This window comes from Danio rerio, chromosome 5 (genome assembly GCF_049306965.1).
Source record: "Danio rerio strain Tuebingen ecotype United States chromosome 5, GRCz12tu, whole genome shotgun sequence".
In the NCBI taxonomy this organism is placed as follows: Eukaryota; Metazoa; Chordata; class Actinopteri; order Cypriniformes; family Danionidae; genus Danio; species Danio rerio.
Window position 1 is genome coordinate 18887089 of NC_133180.1, and position 19921 is coordinate 18907009.

At 36.0% G+C, this 19921-nt stretch overlaps 1 long non-coding RNA gene across 2 annotated transcripts in view; it reads right to left on the bottom strand.

Moving 5' to 3' along the window:
• Positions 1 to 19921, bottom strand: part of LOC141385789 (uncharacterized) — a 267880-nt gene that overhangs the window by 4163 nt on the left and 243796 nt on the right. The window lies entirely within an intron of this gene.

A 19921-nucleotide genomic window follows, 5' to 3' on the forward strand; every position in this document is an offset into this window, starting at 1 on the left:
GAACTCGCGTAGTTAGCTGACGAGCGATTTTGTTCTCATGTTCTTGCTTCAGGTGACAAGAAAAAAAAAAAACAGGCAAAAGTTTAAATAAAAAGTTAAGAACCATCGTTAAATATAAATTACAAATATTGGGGAAACACAGTGGTAATGGGAATAGTAAGTGCATGTAATATTCTTAATATTTTATTTTTTAAATATATGGACTTTCACATAGCGTGCTCGATACTCAAGTTTGGTTTTGCTAATGAGGCCACTTTTAGGTAAGGACTCTGATAACAATTACCAACCTAGGCTTATTCTGAAAACGTACCCCTATATACATTTCTGGAGAGCGCCAAATACGCCACAGAAGCTAAGTTTTTTTTTGCAGAAAAAAAACCAGAAGCTGCTGTTTTTGCTTTTTGAAATACTAAATTTCTCTACAGAGTGCCATTCGGGCATGCTCTTCTTGTGTAAATCCACAAGAGGTCGCTGTGACTGACTGACTGAATAACGGACTGACCAATCGACAGACCCACCCTCCTCCTTCCCTAAACCCAAAAATAGTGTTTTCAGAAACACAGATTGACCCGCCCACCCTAAACCCAACCGACAGTTTTAAAAAGCAATCCAGAAAAAAAAGCCCTCACCTGATTTTTTCGTTTTCAGATTTTACCATATTCTCATCCTGTTATTTACTTCTCATCCTGTTATTTCTGTTTTTGTGTTACCCACTTTCTGGAACCATTCTTCACCAGACTCAAACCCTGTCATCGTGGTCAACTCCTCTCTGCATCTCAAGTACGCCGACGTACATGGTGAGCTACTGGACAACCTAGTAACAGCAGAAAAGCCGTACATACGGAGGTAAAGAAGAAATTTTTAAGATGAAATGCAGCCATATGTATTTCAGGCTATAAATGTTGCGATCTCCAGAAATGTATATAGGGCTACGTTTTCAGAATGAGCCTGTGTTGACAATTACATGAAAATTAAAGAACACAATTTGTGAATCACATCCCACCATACTGTTATGATTACCAGCAATCTAGCTCATGTAGAATGAGCTAGATTGCACCCCCTGTCATTCACCTGAACTAAACATCTACCACTGAACTGAATTATATATCCCATCAAGCACTTCACTCACAAAACAGTCCCAGATTAACTCTTGAAGTTGCACTCAAGCCGAAACTGTTCAGAACTAATATAGACTATGTACACACCTCACACACATCTTTGCTGAGACTTATTTCCCTGTAGTGAGCTTTACAAAGTATATTTCTGGATTGTCTAGCTGTGTTTGTAGTCGTGGTTTGTTGTACTGTTAATGTTTGTTTGCTGCCTACCTTGAACTTTTGCCTGTCTCACTGATAATGCTTTAGGCCAGGAGGGCCGGTGTCGTGCAAAGTTTATTTCCAACCCCAATTAGACATACTTGGGCTAGCCTATCAAGCTCTAACCAGGCTTTCTAGAAACATAATTGCAAGTGTGTTGAGGCAACTTGGAGCTGAAATCTGTAGGACACCAGCCCTACAGGACCAACTTTAGGCACCCCTGCTTTAGACCAATGGTCTCAAACTCAATTCCTGAAGGGCCACAGCTCTTCACAGTTTAGCTCCAACCACCTCCTACTCACACCTTCTTAATCTTCTCTAGTAGAATTAAACACCTTGATTAGTTGGATTAGCTGTGTTTGATTAGGGTTGGAGCAAAACTGTGCAGAGCTGTGGCTCCCTATGGATCGAGTTTGAGACCTATGCTTTAGTTTAGACTATCTACATGCTACCATCTGTCCCTGATTGAACCTTGCTTTTATGACCATTCACAAAATAAAGCTGCAATTTGGATACAATCCTTGTTGTCACTACACTCATTACAAACTGGCTTGTGAGTTGATGTATATACCCTACCACAGTTAGATTGGCTGAGGTAAATTGTCAACCCTTCATGTATGGAGTTTTAAAAGTTGTAAAATTGCTTGATAGCTCACCTGGTACAGCAAGAAACTGTGATCTTTGAAGCACTCAGGTTTATATCCCATTAAATCTCACAATCAAAGAAATCAAAGACTTATAGAAGCAACCTAAAACAACATGCTTGCTTCAGAAAGTACCAGGCTTAGGGTTGGTTTTATGGTTTTCTGCCAATAAGTGTCACATAAACACATTGGACCTCAGACACCTGAAATTGTATGGCTATTTAAGAAGAAACATGTTTTCCCAGGGGAAATGCACTGCCAAGGTCATAAGTGCAATTCTGTGAGATGAAAAAATGGGGGTCATCGTGTGTATGAACCCAAAGATGGCTTGTGGGCAATATGGTTTTTATCCATTATAGGACATGGTTAAGACATAACAAGCAGTATACATTGAAAATATTTGTGTTTTGCTAGTTGAAATTCAACAAGTTTAGCATACATTACTTTCATGCACCCACATCACACATTTTATTTTTCCATTTAGGACAATTGGTTCAGAGCCTTACTTCAACTATGCAATACAGTCAAAATGGGTTATTAAAATTCATTAGGTTAAGATGCCCTATAATGAAAACCGGGGTGTACCAAGGCATAGTAGAATAATATGAGATCAGTGCATAGAAATGGACATACTGTGAGCCTCAGACATCATTGTTTACTCGTTAACATTTAAATTCAATGAGTATAAAACCTGGTAGACAACGGGGCAATCAGAGGACAAAACAAACTGTGACAAGAAGCATGGGCCATGCCCTCATCATTTGCATATATGCCTACTTTAGGTCTTTCATCCGGACCTGACGTCATCAAGAGCACACAGACTCCTATGTAACGTTGAGGTCATTATGCACACTTCAGGCTGTGTTTGATAATCAACAACTCTTTTCTAGAGAGAAAACCATGATAGTTTCCCTCCATTAGCTATGTTAAGGCTTATATTTACCTTACTAAGTATGTGGAAGTTTTATTTAAAAAACTCTGATTGTTTACTGTGCTATACTGTGCTTTACTGGGCAACAACTGCATGAGACTATAGTTCAAACTAGGCCTCAGGATGCAAAATACAGTATTTACAGCTTATACATTTATTCATCTAAACTCTGAAGAGGCATAAGGTATGTTTTATTGTATCTTCTGTTAATTTATTGTGTTTATTGTGAAATTTGATGTCTATGTTTCAACAAACATGTGTAGACTTATGACTCAGCTCAACTGTCATCTGTTCATGCAGATGATGTTAATTCTTGGCTGTGTTTTCTTTGACAATATGGCCTAAAAATACAAGGTGATACATCTTTATCGGTCTTTTGTGAAGTTTAATTAGAATTTAACCTTCACATCTTGTGAGCAAAATAGGTTAACGTTACTCTGATTGGGTTTATATTTTTCCGTATTCAGCGTACATAATGTAGTATGTTTATGTAAGAGAGAACTGCACATCAGAGCAGAGCTCATTAATATTTACGCCACGAACCATATATGGTCAATTATGTACCTTATGATTCTAGGGGTATTTTTTTTATAGTAATAAAGGAGTTTAGATATCAGAGAACAATTGACCTTATTAAACTAATGCAGCTTTATTCACCTTACTTTGAAAGTGTTGAGACATGGTCAAGATGCAATATACAATTTAAATGTACATAAATGTTGCCACAGATTCTTAAAATATCTGCAGCACATATAAAGCACACTGATGAAGACACCACGAGACACTCTATTTGATAATACTGACAGATTGATAACAAAAAAACCTGCGCTGGGTAAAACGTGCTCATTCTCGGTGACATTATCTTTCTCACTATGTCTAGATGATCAGCTAATTGCTATTTAGTCACCTAATTAGGTTCCTCATCAATCAAATTTCACACTAATTACTTACAGTTGGTCTGCAGCTCCACTGAAGATATTGGGGCTTTGAAAATTTCACTCCTTTTATACCTCAACGATAAACATAATCTCAGCTGAATAATTAACCTTTTTATCTACAATAATCCGAGCTGATTTACACCAACAAAGACATACGAATTAAACAAAGGATTCAACAAGTAACGGCTGATTAAAAGAGCTGACGAAATACTGAAAAATAAAGAAAGGCTTTTTAGGTTGTGAGTTATTAGAAAGCTTTACAGAAGCCAATATTAGACTTGATTTACAGATATTATATTTCGCCGTTCACATTTATGAATCCTTAAAGACAATGATGGTTCGAAAGGGGTCAAGAGGTCAAACAAGGGACATACAAACAACTATGACAACACATAAAAAGTTCTAGGTAACAACAATTAGTTAAATTATTGCTACACATTTTTGGAGAGAGCAATTTTGTTTATTAAGAAGTTTATAAGTTATTTTGTCTTGTGTAAACAATTGCTATGTGAAATAGTATTTCATGACATTACTGGACAAAAGTAGCATGTCCTTTTATTCTGCAAGAGTAGTGTAAATTTATCGTCAGACTGTAACTTAAGATGTTTTAAAATAAAGTAAATTATATCCTAATTTAAAGTAAATAAAGTATTCTAATTAGCTTAACTGTAATTTGATTACCACACATTAATATTAATGTGATATGCCTTATAGTTAGATGTGGAGCTAACAATCAGATTCACTCTAGTGAATTGCATCCGTGTCAGCACGTCACGTTTGATGTGGTAATTCCACAGTAGGAATACACACAGGTTCGAAGACTCTTTCTCGCCACATACAGTGCAGTTCGACCAGTTCGATTTTATACATCCGTGGTAAAATATTAACGTAAATGTCATCATAGCTTGCGTATAATAGACCCAGCTCCCAACCCAACTTTGAGAATAGATTAAAGATGATTTTTTTTATCACCGGATAAGAGTCTTACGTTAACGTCGATAACGGCCCACCACTTGTTATTTTATGTTTTTTTCCTGGGTTGCTAGAAAAAAAAAAACGTAAAATAAAGGCTGTAAAAATGACAAAAATTTCCTGTAAAATAATGGACATAAAAGTGAAGAAAATTTGCTGTTAAATAATGGGCATTAAATGAAAGAATATAACTGGTAAATAATGACCAATAAATAGCAGAAATTTCCAGTAAAATAACAGCTGTTAAATTACATAAATGTGCTATAGAATAACTAATGTTAAATTACAGAAAATGACTGTAAAATAGCGACCGTTAAATTACAGAAATTGGCAGTAAAATAACAGCCATTAAATTACAGAAATTTACTGTAACATAACGGCCGTTAAATTACAGAAATTTACAGTAAAATAACTAATGTGAAATTACAAAAATTTACAGTAAAAGAATGAACGTTAAATTAAAGAAAATGACTGTAAAATATTGGCCATTAAATTACAGAAATTTAATGTAAAATAATGACTGTTAAATTACAGAAATTTACAGTAAAATAACAGCCATTAATTTACAAAAAATTACAGAGAAATAGCTAACGTTAAGTTAAAGAAAATTACTGTAAAATAACAGCCGTTAAATTACAAAAATTGACAGTAAAATAACAGCCATTAAATTACAGAAAAATTACAGTAAAATAGCTAACGTTAAGTTAAGGAAAATTACTGTAAAATAACGACAGTTAAATTACAAAAATTGACAGTAAAATAACAGCCATTAAATTACAGAAATTTACAGTAAAATAACCAACGGTAATATTAAGAAAATGACTGTAAAATAACAACTGTTAAATTACAAACATTTACTGTAAAATAACAGCTGTTAAATTACAGAAAGTTACAGTAAAATAACTATCCTTAAATTACAGAAGTTTATAGTAAAATAGCGGCCATTAAATTACAGAAGTTTACAGTAAAATAACGGATGTTAAATTATAGATTTCTTTTATTTATTTTAATTTCCGGTAAATTTCTGTCATTTAACGTCTGTTATTTTATGGTAAACTTCTGTAATTTAACGTCCGTTATTTTATTGCAAATTTCTGTCATTTAACATCCGTTATTTTATGGTAAACTTTTGTAATTTAATGTCCGTTATTTTATGGTAAATTTCTGTCATTTAACGTCTGTTATTTAATGGTAAATTTCTGTCATTTAAAGGCCGATAAATTGTTTCAAAGCCTCCGCTTTCAAACAAACAAACAAACAAACAAATAAACAAAAAACATTGTGTTCATGTTTTACCACCAATAGGTTGCTAATATTATTAATCAGAAACACATTTTTGACAGAAAACAGAGAATTTTTTTTTCCAAGCAGTAGATTTTCAAGATTTGTCCCAATAAGACTCAGAATGCTTAAAACAAGAGTCATTTTGCACACAGGAAGACCAAGAAGACCGTAAGTCATTCTAGAAATGCACTAGGGCTGTCCTTACTGCAATACACCAAGTTGTTTGACAAGGAAGAAGAGTCTTTTATTGACAGGAAAAGAGTATTTTTTCATTAGTTATAAAAAAAAAAAAAAACCTCCTAATGGGGTGTTTTGGAAGTCTCACAATTCAAGTTCACTGATTTACATTTGTAACCTTCTCTTTAAAGCACACCCAGCTGTGCTCCTAAACAACCCTCGTCCCCAGGATTGGTTTCTTCCTCTGTATCCCATGTGTGACAACTCTCTGTCCTGTGTGATTGGTTGGCATCCTTCTCACTGCTAGATGAGCGAATAAATCTGCTTCCGCCACCCTCCTTTATGGAGATGGAATGTCCTTGGTTGGAGTTTGCGGCCCACCTTTTATCTTTTACACAGGGTTATTTGTTAAAAGACTATGCCCTCTCCTTGCTTCCATCTCTCTGGATGTCTTACAAGACCAGCGGCAGGTTTTCTATTAGACACAGCATGAATTATGAAACGCAGGCAGTCAGGAGGTGATAGGTGGTAAGTTATAATGCATGTACAGCACTGGTGGGGTCGCTGTTTTGTTACGTCAAATGTGGTTGAAGGAAACCCCAGAATATTTACAGGGGAAAAAGCACATGAAATTAGAACATCAGATTATACAAACCATGACCTTCATTTTACAGAAAATATAATTACTTCTACGCCTTCTCTCCGGTTAATTGATAATAACTTAATATGAATTTTCTGTTGCTGTGATATGAAAGTGTTAAAATTAGAGTTAGAATATACCCTGAAAAACTTTTTTTCTGAAATTTGAGGAATACATTTTTAGAAATAAAGGCTACAAAATGGGTTTTGATGGGGTTGCCATGGATTTAGAGGTTCTTCATGAAACCATCAATGCTAATAAGGAACCTATTTTTTTTAAAAGTAAACTTACACCCGTAAGCCACCTCTGATACCGAATGATCAACTAGAAGTGAAGTTATTATTTGTGGTTCCTAAAACTTAGATAGGTGACAAGACTTTTGTCAGGTAGTCAGTGGCGTAGCGCAAAATGCGGAGGCCCCCCTGCAGGGATCACTGACGGGGCCCCCTGATTATGGGTGGTGGTGGGGGGGGGGGGGGGGGGTGATTGGGTGGGGGTGGTTGGGTGCAACGCGGGGAAGCGATCACAAATTGAGGAGCGGGGTGGAGCGACAACGCGGGGAAGCCTTCACAAACTGAGGAGCGATCACAAACTAAGGAGCGGGAAAGGGGGGCGGGGTGGAGCGACCATGCCGGGAAGCCTTCACAAACTAAGGAGCGATCACAAACCGAAAGCGGCGAGAGCGTCAAAGCAGCAGAAGTCATTCATTTTCTCTGAAAACTGCTGGCGAGAAAAAGCGCGGCGCGTCTTCTCCGGTGTGGCCGTTGAGGAGAGTTGAAATCAAGTTAACTGAAGTTGAAGTAGTCCACCACTTGAGAGGTGTTCAGAGAACACAGACCTGTGAACTTTGGTTCCGACCACAGTTGTTTCCAAGAGTTTGAATATTGCGGTTGCCGGATTTTCAATTATTGAAAATCAATTCAATTATTGAAAAACCCCCTAATCACACTGGGCTCCCCCGCGGTGCGTGCCCTGCGGGCCCGTCCGCTACGCCACTGCAGGTAGTCTATAGATGGTTTTCGAGAGACTGAAATAAAATAAACTACTTTAATATTATTGATAAGGGTTTACATATTCTAAAAATGCTGAGCTGTTTCAAATTAAATTAAAATAAAGAGCATGTCGTGGCCTAATGATTAGAGAGTTGGACTTAGGATCCAAACAGCACCAACAGGGTAAATATCCACCTCAATACCATGGCTGAGGTGATTCCCTTAAGCAAGGCACCGAACCTAAACTATTGCCCGGGCAGCCCACTACTCTGGGTGTGTGTTCACGGGTGTAAGTTGCTTTGGATAAAAGCATCTGCTAAATGCATAATGTTAAGACTTTAACCTTGTGTTTAACTGGAGTAATAAGTAACAAATTACAAATACTCAAACTACTGTAATTGAGTAGTTATTTTCAGGAATTGTAATTTTCTGAGTAGTTTTAAAAATGTGTACTTTTATTTTCCCTTGAGTAAATTTATAGCGTTGTAACGGTACTTTTACTCCACTACTTTCCTGCAACCTTCAGTCACTACTTTATTTCTTTCTTGTCTATGGGGATTAGCTAAAGTAGAAAAATCAGTTCTGTGATTCCTGTCCAATCTAATCGCACATAGAAAGTAAATCGAATCATACTGAACAACTTCAAGACATGTGCTTTATAAATGCAGCAAACCACTTGGAATCATTAAAAGTGTCCAAGAATATGTTCAAAATGTTTATGCGCATTGACCCAGAGAAGTATGTTGACTGTATGATGACTGAAATCGTCAAACAGCTTTAAACAATCACTAAATTGAACAAATGAAGAACAGAAGTAAGGCCCAAATGAACAAGAAAAGGTAGGAAGGACAGAACAAAGGAGGGGTGGACCGAACTAATAAAGGAAAGAAAGACCAAACGAAAGAATCAAGGAAGGATTGAACAAATGAAGGAAGGAACTAACGAATTAATGAACAAACAAAGGGTCAAATGAAGGAAGGAATAAAAGAATGAAAGTAAGGAGGAACGAAGGAAGCAACAAATGAATGAAGAAACAAACAAATGAATGAATGAAGAAAGGACTAACTAAACAAACAATGGAAGGAAGGAATGAACGAACGAACATAGGAAGATCACTAAATGCACTACAGAATGTTACGTTTACACACACCTACACAAACTGCCTGTAAACGCATAACCTTTTTACAGTGTAATATTCCCTACTTACTAATCTTGAGTATTTTTAAAATGGCAACTTTTTACTCATATTTTGAGTATTATTTACAACAGATACTTTTACTCTAGTTGCACTACGTTTTTAGGCAAGTAATGGTACTTTTACTTAGGTATAATTTTGCAGTACTCATTCCACCACTGGTGTTTAAATTTACTCATGTTTTACTCAGATCTGGGTTTCAAAAATAGCATTTTATTGCTATTGAGAAATGTTTCAGTCTTTGCTTTTCAATAGCCCCTTTCAAACAGTGATACCGGTAAATATCTGGAAAATTTCCGGAACGACTTTACTGGTAAATAAAAAAAAAACGCTGTTCACACAGGCGAGGACGTTACGGAATTTTTCCAGAAAAGACCGTTCACACATCCATTCCAAAATACCGGTAAATTCTGACATCATTCACCACAAATGAGCTTTAAATGGCAGCGCTTGTATTTGTAAACATTTGACTACATTACAAACTCTGTAGATGATCAGTATTGTGAACAACTTCGATGAAAACAAACAGTATGGAGGATCACTTTCGCATGTCGAGATGTTCATAATATGTGTGTGCTGGCGTTCACGGCTGTTTCACTGGCAAACGCAAAGCTTGAAGGTAAACAAACAGCGGCAATGTTACAACTTCTCTTTCTGGAAAATAGCCAGAACGAATTTACCAATATTTTCAAAAAGGACTTGTTCACACATACAACCTTTCTGGAAAATTGCCGTTTTTTTCCGGAAAGGTCTGTATGTGTGAAAGGGGCTAGAGACTGCGTGCAAATTAACTGGCATATCTTGATTTTCATCCTTTTATTAGTGATTATAGATGATGTATTTTGATGCATTTTTACAAAACAGTTTTATTAAGCTTTTATACTCATTAAAATAATAAGTGTGATCACCTAACATAGAATGATTTTTTCTCTTTTTATAAAGTTTTATTTATTATTTTTCACTATAATAATTTGGGTGTACTACATTTTGGACCATTATCTTAATTTATATTGTTAGATTAGGTCCAGATTTGGTTTTGGTATTGACTAATCTAATGTATATGCACACATATAATATTCTATAGCATGCTATCAGTAACATACAATACCGTGGTTGAAGATCTACGAGCAGCTTTGTTAACAAGAGTCAGTCAGGCAATGGTCAATACCAGAAGCCAACAGGTATATATAGAGGAATCCAAAAGAGTGGTCGCTACATAGCCAAAGAGATCGGTCCAGGCGGCTTACAACAAAAAATCAATAGACAAAGCAAGGTTCGGTATGGAAACACAGCATGAAAAAAAAAAAAAAAAAGACCAGGAAATGCTTCGTAGTGCTACAGGATAACAAGACTAAGAAAAGTGTTTGAGAAAGTGAAGTGCATATATACTGTATTCCGTTTAATAAGTAAGTAAGTGAAAACAAGCTACAGCTGTGTCAGTGTGTGAGTGTATGGATTAATGTCAGCTGTTGCAGGAGTGCAAAGAGTTCTGGGAATTGTAGTTCTGCAGAAATACCGGAATGAATCTTCAGCGTTGATAAAACTGCTGGTGATCATGACACTATACTTTAAAAGAGAGATCTGTGAGGGTTGTATTCAATTATGCTGGGCCCTATATATAGATATTATATAGATTTATTGCCACCTTTTTTCAGTAGATATTTATATTGATTAATGTTATTATGGCCATGATATCACTTCTATAAGCACCATAGAAGTACACTGAAAAAATTATTCAAAGATGATTCCTTGGAATTACTAAATTTTTTACATTAAGTGGTTGTAAACAATTTATTTAGGCTGAATTTAAACAAGCAAATTAAGTTGAACATTATTAAATTTAATTTGTTTGTCTAAATTCAACACAAATAAATTGTGTGCAACAGTTCTGCATGCAACACTTTTTTCAGTGTATAAAAAGCAAAAATGTGTCACACAAAAACAAAACAAGTACTCTCTTCACTCTCTACAGTGAAATCCCAAGAGGTTTCACATTTACGTCCTTGAGAGCAGCCATACAATTCTTCTTTTGGAGACTTCTGTCGCTCTCCATATTGTCAAAGTCCCACTCTCTCCAGAAGAGACAAATGAACAGGCCCAGCTCTGCATTAGCTGCTAAAAGTGCCAAATCTCCAGAGCACAATTGACTCTTTCCCCCAAACTCAAGGAAAGACTGTTAACTGTGCACGTAACAATGAACACAAGCCCAGTGCAATTTTAGTCAGAAATTGGCTGCTGATTTTTCACACTGCACTACACACTTTTATTCCCTGCTTGTACTTTTATCAATAGTTGCTCAATAATGGACTCAAGATTACGTCCAAATGGTGTCTAACTTCATATGTTGTATAGTTGCTATGAGGGATGTTCTGTGAGGCAGGTCATGTCTCAAAGTGACATGTGCATATGCTGTTGACCTGCTGCATGCTGTCAAATCAGTGCCAACCTGCTTACACATGAACTCCAACGAGACTCTTTTAGGTATCCTGTGGTATCAGCAAATCCTTTAAGTTTGTTGGTTATGTGGGGTGGATCAAATTTGTTGGTCTCACACATTCAACAAATATCTCAATAAAATTTGAAGTCCAGAGCAACTCCATCTTCTATTCTGCAAACCATTCCTGATAAATGTGTGCAGTGTCAGAAGCCAGAGAACACTATTGTTATGAATGGGTTGGATTGGTCGGCAGAAAGTCTTTGGGAAGTTGCATTTGTCAAATTTAGGAACTGAATGAACTGAAGTTGTTTCACACTCTATGGTGAATCTTAATACCTGATGTTTGATTATTGCCAGTTTTTTTTGGAGGGGGACAAATTTTATTGTATAAAGTGCTAAAAATACAATACATTTAAAAATATAATACTATTATCAACATTTTGATTTTATTTCTTTTATTCATTTTATATGCATTTAACATATTTTCAAAAACAGCAAACATTTATTTTGGCAGGTTGCCGCCAAATGTATATGGAGGGCTGACTACTACATGCATTTGTTTTTCCCCCCTTTTTGTCCCAGAGAATTTGTTGCCTTCTTTGTTAAAATTCTTCATTTAAATATCAAATTAAGAAACTAAGAAAATCAAAGTAATCACTTTGGTAATCTAAAATACTTTACGAATGTAACTGTAACTTGATTACCACCAATTTAAAATGTAGTTATGATGAAATACAGTTACACATCTTTTATATAGGCCTAATATGTAAGGTAATTGCATCTATCTCTTTACTCCCTAGCCCTATAAATGTATAACTACCTTTAAAATTGAGCAAACATATAATTAAACTGCTGAAAAATTCACAGTAAAAGGCACATGATGGAAGTGTTGTGTATTTTGCTCTGAAAATAGCATTTATTTTCCATTCGGCTTAGTCTCTTATTTATCAGGGGTCACCACAGCGGAATGAACCGCCCTGAAAATAGCAGTGAATATAAATTAGGGGTGTGAACATACTCTGGTCTCACGGTTCAACTTGGTTACGGTTTTTATGCCATCAATTCAGTTCAGTTCAATATCTCGAAGCATCACGATGCATTGACGATGGTTTCCATGAACAATTTGATAATTTACGTAGCAACACAATAGTTACTGCATTAATATTTATCATTTATAAATACATTTATATTTCTATTCAATTATAGACGTCAACGGGGTAGAAAAAAACTCGCTATGCAGACTGGCTTGTGTCTGGATCCAAAAGTAACGTTATTGTTGTAATAGCTGAGAGAGGAAATAAAATGTTATCTCACGAACAACCCAGGAGGTCAGAGGTCACAGACAGTGAGAGAGAGCTGGGTTCTGATGTACTTCCCTGTCAGCGAAAGACTGTCTAAAAAATTCACAAGCAGTGTACTGTGCACAGTTATCTGCTTTTTAAGTAGTTAGAACGCTTTAATTACTCGCGGTCTCCTCTCTTGCCATTGTAAGCTACCACCATATACTGCATATGTGATTATTATTATGTTATTACATATTATTACATATGTGATATGATTATTACTGAACCAATCCTGAAGATTTCGCATCTGATTTGCGGTGCATCGAAGAAAACTTATTTGACACCTCTAATATATATTTATGTTTATATATGTTTTGCAATGAATGGACATATTATTCAATTGGTCTGTCTAAAATAGTAATTGTTCATTAACCACAGTCGACTACTTCTGAAATCCCAAATATCTATGAAATCAAAATTAATATGTATATCATTCAGCCTGATCTCATGAGAAAATGTAAGTATTTTATGTTTTGTCAGTTTAGTGGCTAATTGAAAATGTACGATTTTAAAAAGGACGCATGGCACCCAACCCCTCCCTAAATCCAACCGTCATTTGGTAATGAGCAAATCGCACTAAATTGTACAAATTAGATCGTACAAATTTATATGAATTAGCCACTAAATCAAAAGGTTACGAATTGCTGTGAGATTGTGTTGATATTATTATATAAAAAAACAACACAGGCTTATTCTGAAAACATAGTCTCATGAAAGTTTCTGGAGATCACGAATTATGCAGCCAGATGTACATATGGCTGCATTTTATTTTTAAGCGAACACTACAGGGAGGTATGACGCCCTTTTAGCGCTTACTGGCTGACCGCTTACCTCTGTGTGGAGGGCTTTCCCGCCGCAACCAGTCTGTTCAGTTAGCTCGTTGTGTACATTGACCAGGTTCGAGTCTAGGGAAGAGCAGTTCCAGAAATCAGGTAGGACAAAAACAGAATCTAAAAAATAAAATGAACGAGTGAACAACAGGGTGAGAATGTGGTAAAACCCGAAAACGTAGAAAAAATCTGACGAGGTCTGACGAGTCGTTTGTAAACCGTCGGTTGGGTTTAGAGGAAGTAAGTGGGTGGGAGGGTCAATCGGTAAAATTGGTTGGATTTAGGGAAGGAAGAGGGTGGGACAGTCGATTGGCCAGTCGCCCAGTCAATCATTCAATTGGTCGACAGCGGCATCTGGTGGGTTTACGCGAGAACAGCATGGGTACAAACGGCACTCGTGAGAGACATTCAAGATACGAAAAAGCACACACAGCAGCCTCTCGCGGATTAACGAAAATAAAAATTGCAAAAATATATACCTCCAAGGACTTATTTCACGGTCTCCAGAAACGTCCATGGGACTACGTTTTCAGAATGAGCCTGGATTGAAATAAAATGTATGTTTGCACTTCATTATTTTGAAAAAAAAAAAAAAATTTATTTGCCCTCATAAACTTTAATCAAATACCACAACCTTCCCTTTCCCTCCCCCTTAAAAGACTTTTCTTCACTTCCTGGTCACTTGAAATTGCCTCATGGTGGGGCTATCAATGGGTGTTATTACTGCTCTGATCTCATCCATCTGTCAGTCTTTCTTCCCTTTAATTGCAACGCCTATTTTTCCGCAATTCAATTGGTTCTTAAAGAACAAGACTATGCACCGCCTTACAATTTTTTTCTAATTTCAGGATCCTTTCAAGTGTAGGTTCATCACAACAGCAGGAGTAAAATAACAATCTTAACTACTGTTTCATGACTTTATATGAGCAATTCATTCCATTTTTTGCCACACCTGTGCACTACCTATGCGTATCTCTGACTGTGTGTTTTTAGTTATAGAAGATGCTGAAACTTCATTAAAGTCTGCAGCAGTTGTCATGTTCTACAGAGGTCGCAGTAACTAACACAAACACATGCCATTGATGGAACCTGGAAAAAGCAGTGTGAAAGTCAGGGAAACAAAGAAAAGTGAACAGCGCTGACAGAGAGAATGAAGAATGAGACTTTTGAACTCGAGGTCTTTGGTTCTGTGTGGTTCTCCCTTGTTCTCTGTTTTCTGTCTCTCTGGAGCATTGACCTAAAGAGGAGAGCTATTCCATTGGACGCAGAGAGAAGCGCATTACTCACTGCTGTACATCTTCACACACAGAATCATCACTTCACACCCCTGCCTCCCAATTAGCAGTAGAGATATAGGTCAATAGATGCCTGCGTGTCATTAGAGAAAAATGAAGAGAAAACAAGCCGTTATAGGGAAGGAAGCTGCGAAGAAGTTCTTTCATAAAGGACACAAAGAAATACAATTAGAAAATGCTTATGTTTATAATATTAAAAAACATTAAAACAACTGAAACATAAAATTATGTTTGTAATATTGAAATATATATATATATATATATATATATATATATATATATATATATATATATATATATATATATATATATATATATATTCAATGCAACCTCCTCCATCTTACCCCAGACATGCTCAATAATGCTTATTTCTGGTGACTGGGCTGGCCAATCCTGGAGCACCTTGACCTTTTTTGCTTTCAGAAACTTTGATGTGGGTGCTGAAGTATGAGAAGGAGTGCTATTCTGTTGAAGATTTTGCCCTGTCCTGTGGTTTGTACTGTAATGGCCAGCACAAATGTTTTGATACCTCAGGCTGTTGATGTTGCCATCCACTCTGCAGATCTCTCACACGCCCCCATACTGAATGTAACCCCAAACCAAGATTTTTCCTCCACCAAACTAGACTGATTTCTCTGAGAATCTTGGGTCCATGCGGGTTCCAATAGGTCTTCTGCAGTATTTGTGATGATTAGGATGCAGTTCAATTTAAAATAAATAAATAAATAAATAAAAAATAATAGAAAAATTATAAATTATATATATATATATATATATATATATATATATATATATATATATATATATATATATATATATATATATATATATATATTGGATGTGAAATTATAAATGCACATGCTACTGGTCGTTGCATTCAGATAGTCCTGATGGTTAATTTGTAGCTATATTACAGGAGATTAAACGTACTGAAAAAATATTAAAGTTTTTCATTTATGATGTTACACTGTACAATTACAGTTGATTTATAGTTTGTATCTCATTGGTTGCCTATTTTAGGTCTGGTTTCACTGTAATTTGATAGAGGTTTGTGTGTTTTGTGCTCCTGTTCTTTGTTTCCCGGTTTTCAATTCTAGTTTAAGCTATATAATTTAGTGGTATTAAAGACTGTAAAAATACTTGATTCCACACAATCAGTTTGTGTTGGGACAACATGAAGGAATTAAGTTAACATGATTTGTTACCAATCTAAGTATATTAAACATAAAACAAACTAAAGAATTGTGTTGCTTCAGCTCATTTTAAATAAGTAGTTCATTTTTAAAACTTCATTTTTAGAGTGTAGGATTAGTTCATCCAAATATGAAAATGTTCTCATTTAATCCCACTAAAGTGGTTCTAAACATTTATGAGATTCTTTTGTTGAGCACAAAAAGAAGATATTCTGAAGAATGTTCAGAAAAAAGCAGCCATGGACATACATAGTAGGAAGTAAAGATCCTATGAAAGTCAATGCTTTTTCCAACATTCTTCAGAATATCTTCTTTTGTCATCACAGAAAAAATCCCACAGAAAATAAGCCATTATAGAGAAGAGAGCTATGTATGTTCTTTCAGAAAGGATACAAAGAAATACCATTAGAAAATGCTGTGTGTTTCTATACTGTTAAAATATATATGTGTATTTTTTTTTGTATGTGGAATGGGTCATGGGACTGTATCTGCTACTGGTCATTGCATTCATTCCTACTCAACTCTGTAACTGCTTAAAATAAACATGCTTATGTTGTCTTTCTATAAAAGGAAGTCTGTGAAAAATAGAAAAGGCTAAAACATCAGGTCCTGGAGGATGCTGTGATTAAGAACCTGGTTTTCAGGGATAATACAGAAGATTGAAAATCTCATTGTGGACACAAAAACAACCTTGACCTGCTGCTGGTTTAAGCAACTAATTGAAACAATATTTCAATTTTTCCTTTTTAGATTTTGGTTTATATCACAGACAGTCATTTTGTGGGTTATATCTTATTGGTTGCCTTTTTTTAGTTCTTGTTTTACTGTCGTCTGTCAGGGGTTGTGTGTTTTGTGTGTAAGTTCTATAATTTAATGGTATTAAAGAGATAGTTTACGCAAAAATGAAATCATTTTACTGCTGTAAAAATGCATCATATAAAAAAATCTAATTTTTGTTCTTTTATCAAAGTCTTGGACATGTGGACATGTGAATGATTAGTAACAACATTGGCTTTGATGCAACGTTCATTAGATTTTCTAATTTACTGTTGGTGGCTGTTTTTGCCCCATTGACTTCCATCATAACCGTATTTGATGGTGCATAAATACACAGTCTTTGTTTTTGTTTACTCCATGTAGCTTTGAGAACTGAGATGCATATTTTGATTTTATCAGACACATCATGCTAAGTGCGTAAAGATCACTCTCTCACAAACACACATACACGCACTTTAATTGCTGTTATAATCCATATAAAATCCAGAAACTAAGCTATTTTGCACAGGTCTATTTAAAGGGTTGACAGTGTCAAATGATGATCAACAGAAAGAAATGACAAATTTTACCTCTTCCCATCAGGAAAAACCACCAACAATCGAAAATGGATGATTATATGGTGTCATGATTTTGCAATGAAACAATGTTGTTACAATGGAAGTCAATGGGGCAAAAACAGCCACCAACAGTAAATTAGGGAGACAAAAATGAAAATGAATAAAAAACAATGTTTCAAATGCAATGTTGTTTCACATGTCCAAGACTTTAATAGAAGGTAAAACAAAAACACGGGGGAGCGACGGTAAGCACAATGGCCTCACAGCAAGAAGGTCGCTGGTTCAAGCCAAGCCTCGGCTGGTCAGTTGACATTTCTGTGTGGAGTTTGCATGTTCTCCCCGTGCTCACATGGGCTTCCTTCGGGTGCTCTGGTTTCCCCCACAAGTCCAAAGACAATTGGTACAGGTGAATTGGGTATGCTAAAATTGACCGAAGTGAGTGTGCGTGTGTATGAACGAGTGTGTGTGGATGTATCCCAGTGATGGGTTGCAGCTGGAAGGGCCTCCACTGCGTAAAACATATGCTGGATAAGTTGGCGGTTCATTCCACTGTGGCGACCCCAGATTAATAAAGGGACTAAGCCGAAAAGAAAATGAATGAATGAATGAATGTATGAATGGATGAATGAATGAATGAATGATTGAAAATACCTAATTTTGTGTGCTTTTTTCACCAAATCAGAGACATCATTTATGAATTTGGGAATTAAAGAGTTAAAATCCTGTAATATTCTAAACAATTAGATAAACAAATGATTAGTTTTGCAAAGCATTTGAAGAAAAATATTCATCAGATGGATTTTTACAGCAGTTTAACTTAGTGGATGTTTTCATCTCTAACATAACAAAAGTGCAGTATATTTGCCCTAGAGTGTATCATTGCATTTTTTTTTTTTAATTCAAAGTCTTTTTTTAAAATGTGTGTCAAAATAGGATTTGTTACCAAAAATAATTCCGCTAGCTGAAACACAGAAAAGAGTCATGGCCAAATTAAGACTCAAAATCACCTCAGAGTGGATGAAACACCCCCAACAGTACACAAGGTTTAAACATTTATGATATTAGTTCTTCTGTTGAACACAAACTATTCTGAAGAATGTTGGCAAAATTCAGCTATTGACATCCAAAGTAGGAACAAAAAACACTATGGAAGTCAATGGCTGTTTTTTTCTTCTTCCAAGATTCTTCAAAATATCTTCTTCTGTGCTCAAAAAAAAAATTAAAAAAAAGAAAGAAACTGAAACAGGTCTGGAACAAGTGGAGTATGTAGGAGTGTCATGACCACCAGCAATCTATCCACCAGAGATCGCTGGAAAACATTCACACTCAAATAGGACTACAAATCTGCAGGTAAAGGGACTACAAGAACCAGTCATGCACCACACACACATACACAACCGGTTCCTGATCCAGACTGATTGCATACACACAGTACACACAGCTGATGCTGCTGCAAGTACTGATTACACACACAAATATACAGCTCTCTTTGAGACACTCATTGTTGAGTCTTGTTATCTGTTTAGTGACATTACAACGCGTTTTCCTTGCCTTGCCTTCTGTGTTTTAAACCTTTGCTTTGTTTTGTTTGACCATTCCTGTGTGCTGCCTGCCTTCTGACCTTTTGCCTGCTATTTTGACTACGACTCTGGATTGCCCTCATGCATCTGCTTGCTCCTTTGTTGACCATCCTGTCCATAAAACCCTGCATTTGGATCCTCACCCCTATTGTCAGTGTCACATGCCGGGTTACAAGAGGTAAATGATGACCGAATTTTTATTCTTGTATTTTATTTTTATCCCTTTAAATTATCTGTACTTATTTTGTTGGCTTTCAACTTATGACCAAATTTAACTTAAAAAACACCTCACATTGCAGAAAAAGTACTATTTTTATTCATTCATTCATTTTCCTTGAACTTAGTGCCTTATTCATCAGGCGTCGAGACAGAGAAATGAACCGCCAACTAATTCGCCATATGTTTTTTACGCAGCAGATGCCCTTCCAGCCACAGAAAACTACCATTTTCATAAATTGTAAACACATCACATATTCAATATTTAAATAAAAAGAGAAGATTGGAATTTTAGAAGAACTGATGGTACTGTATAAAAATTTTCTCCCAGGTTTTCTAAAGAAAATGAGCAGAGTTGTTTATTCTCCATATCTCACTGGTCATGTATGATAGGGGACATGAGAATGTAGCTCATGGCAGGAATTAGAGAGCCTGCTGGAGTTTTCTGACTTGCACCATGTGTCGCCTCCAGCCCTTGCAAACCACCTAGATTGAGATGGGATTTACCCAAAGCTCAAGGTAAATGTCCTATGGTCTAATCTGGGCTACTTTCCCCTAGCCTGAGTTAAATCTGTCCAGGGGGCAAATGGATTCATACCCAGGA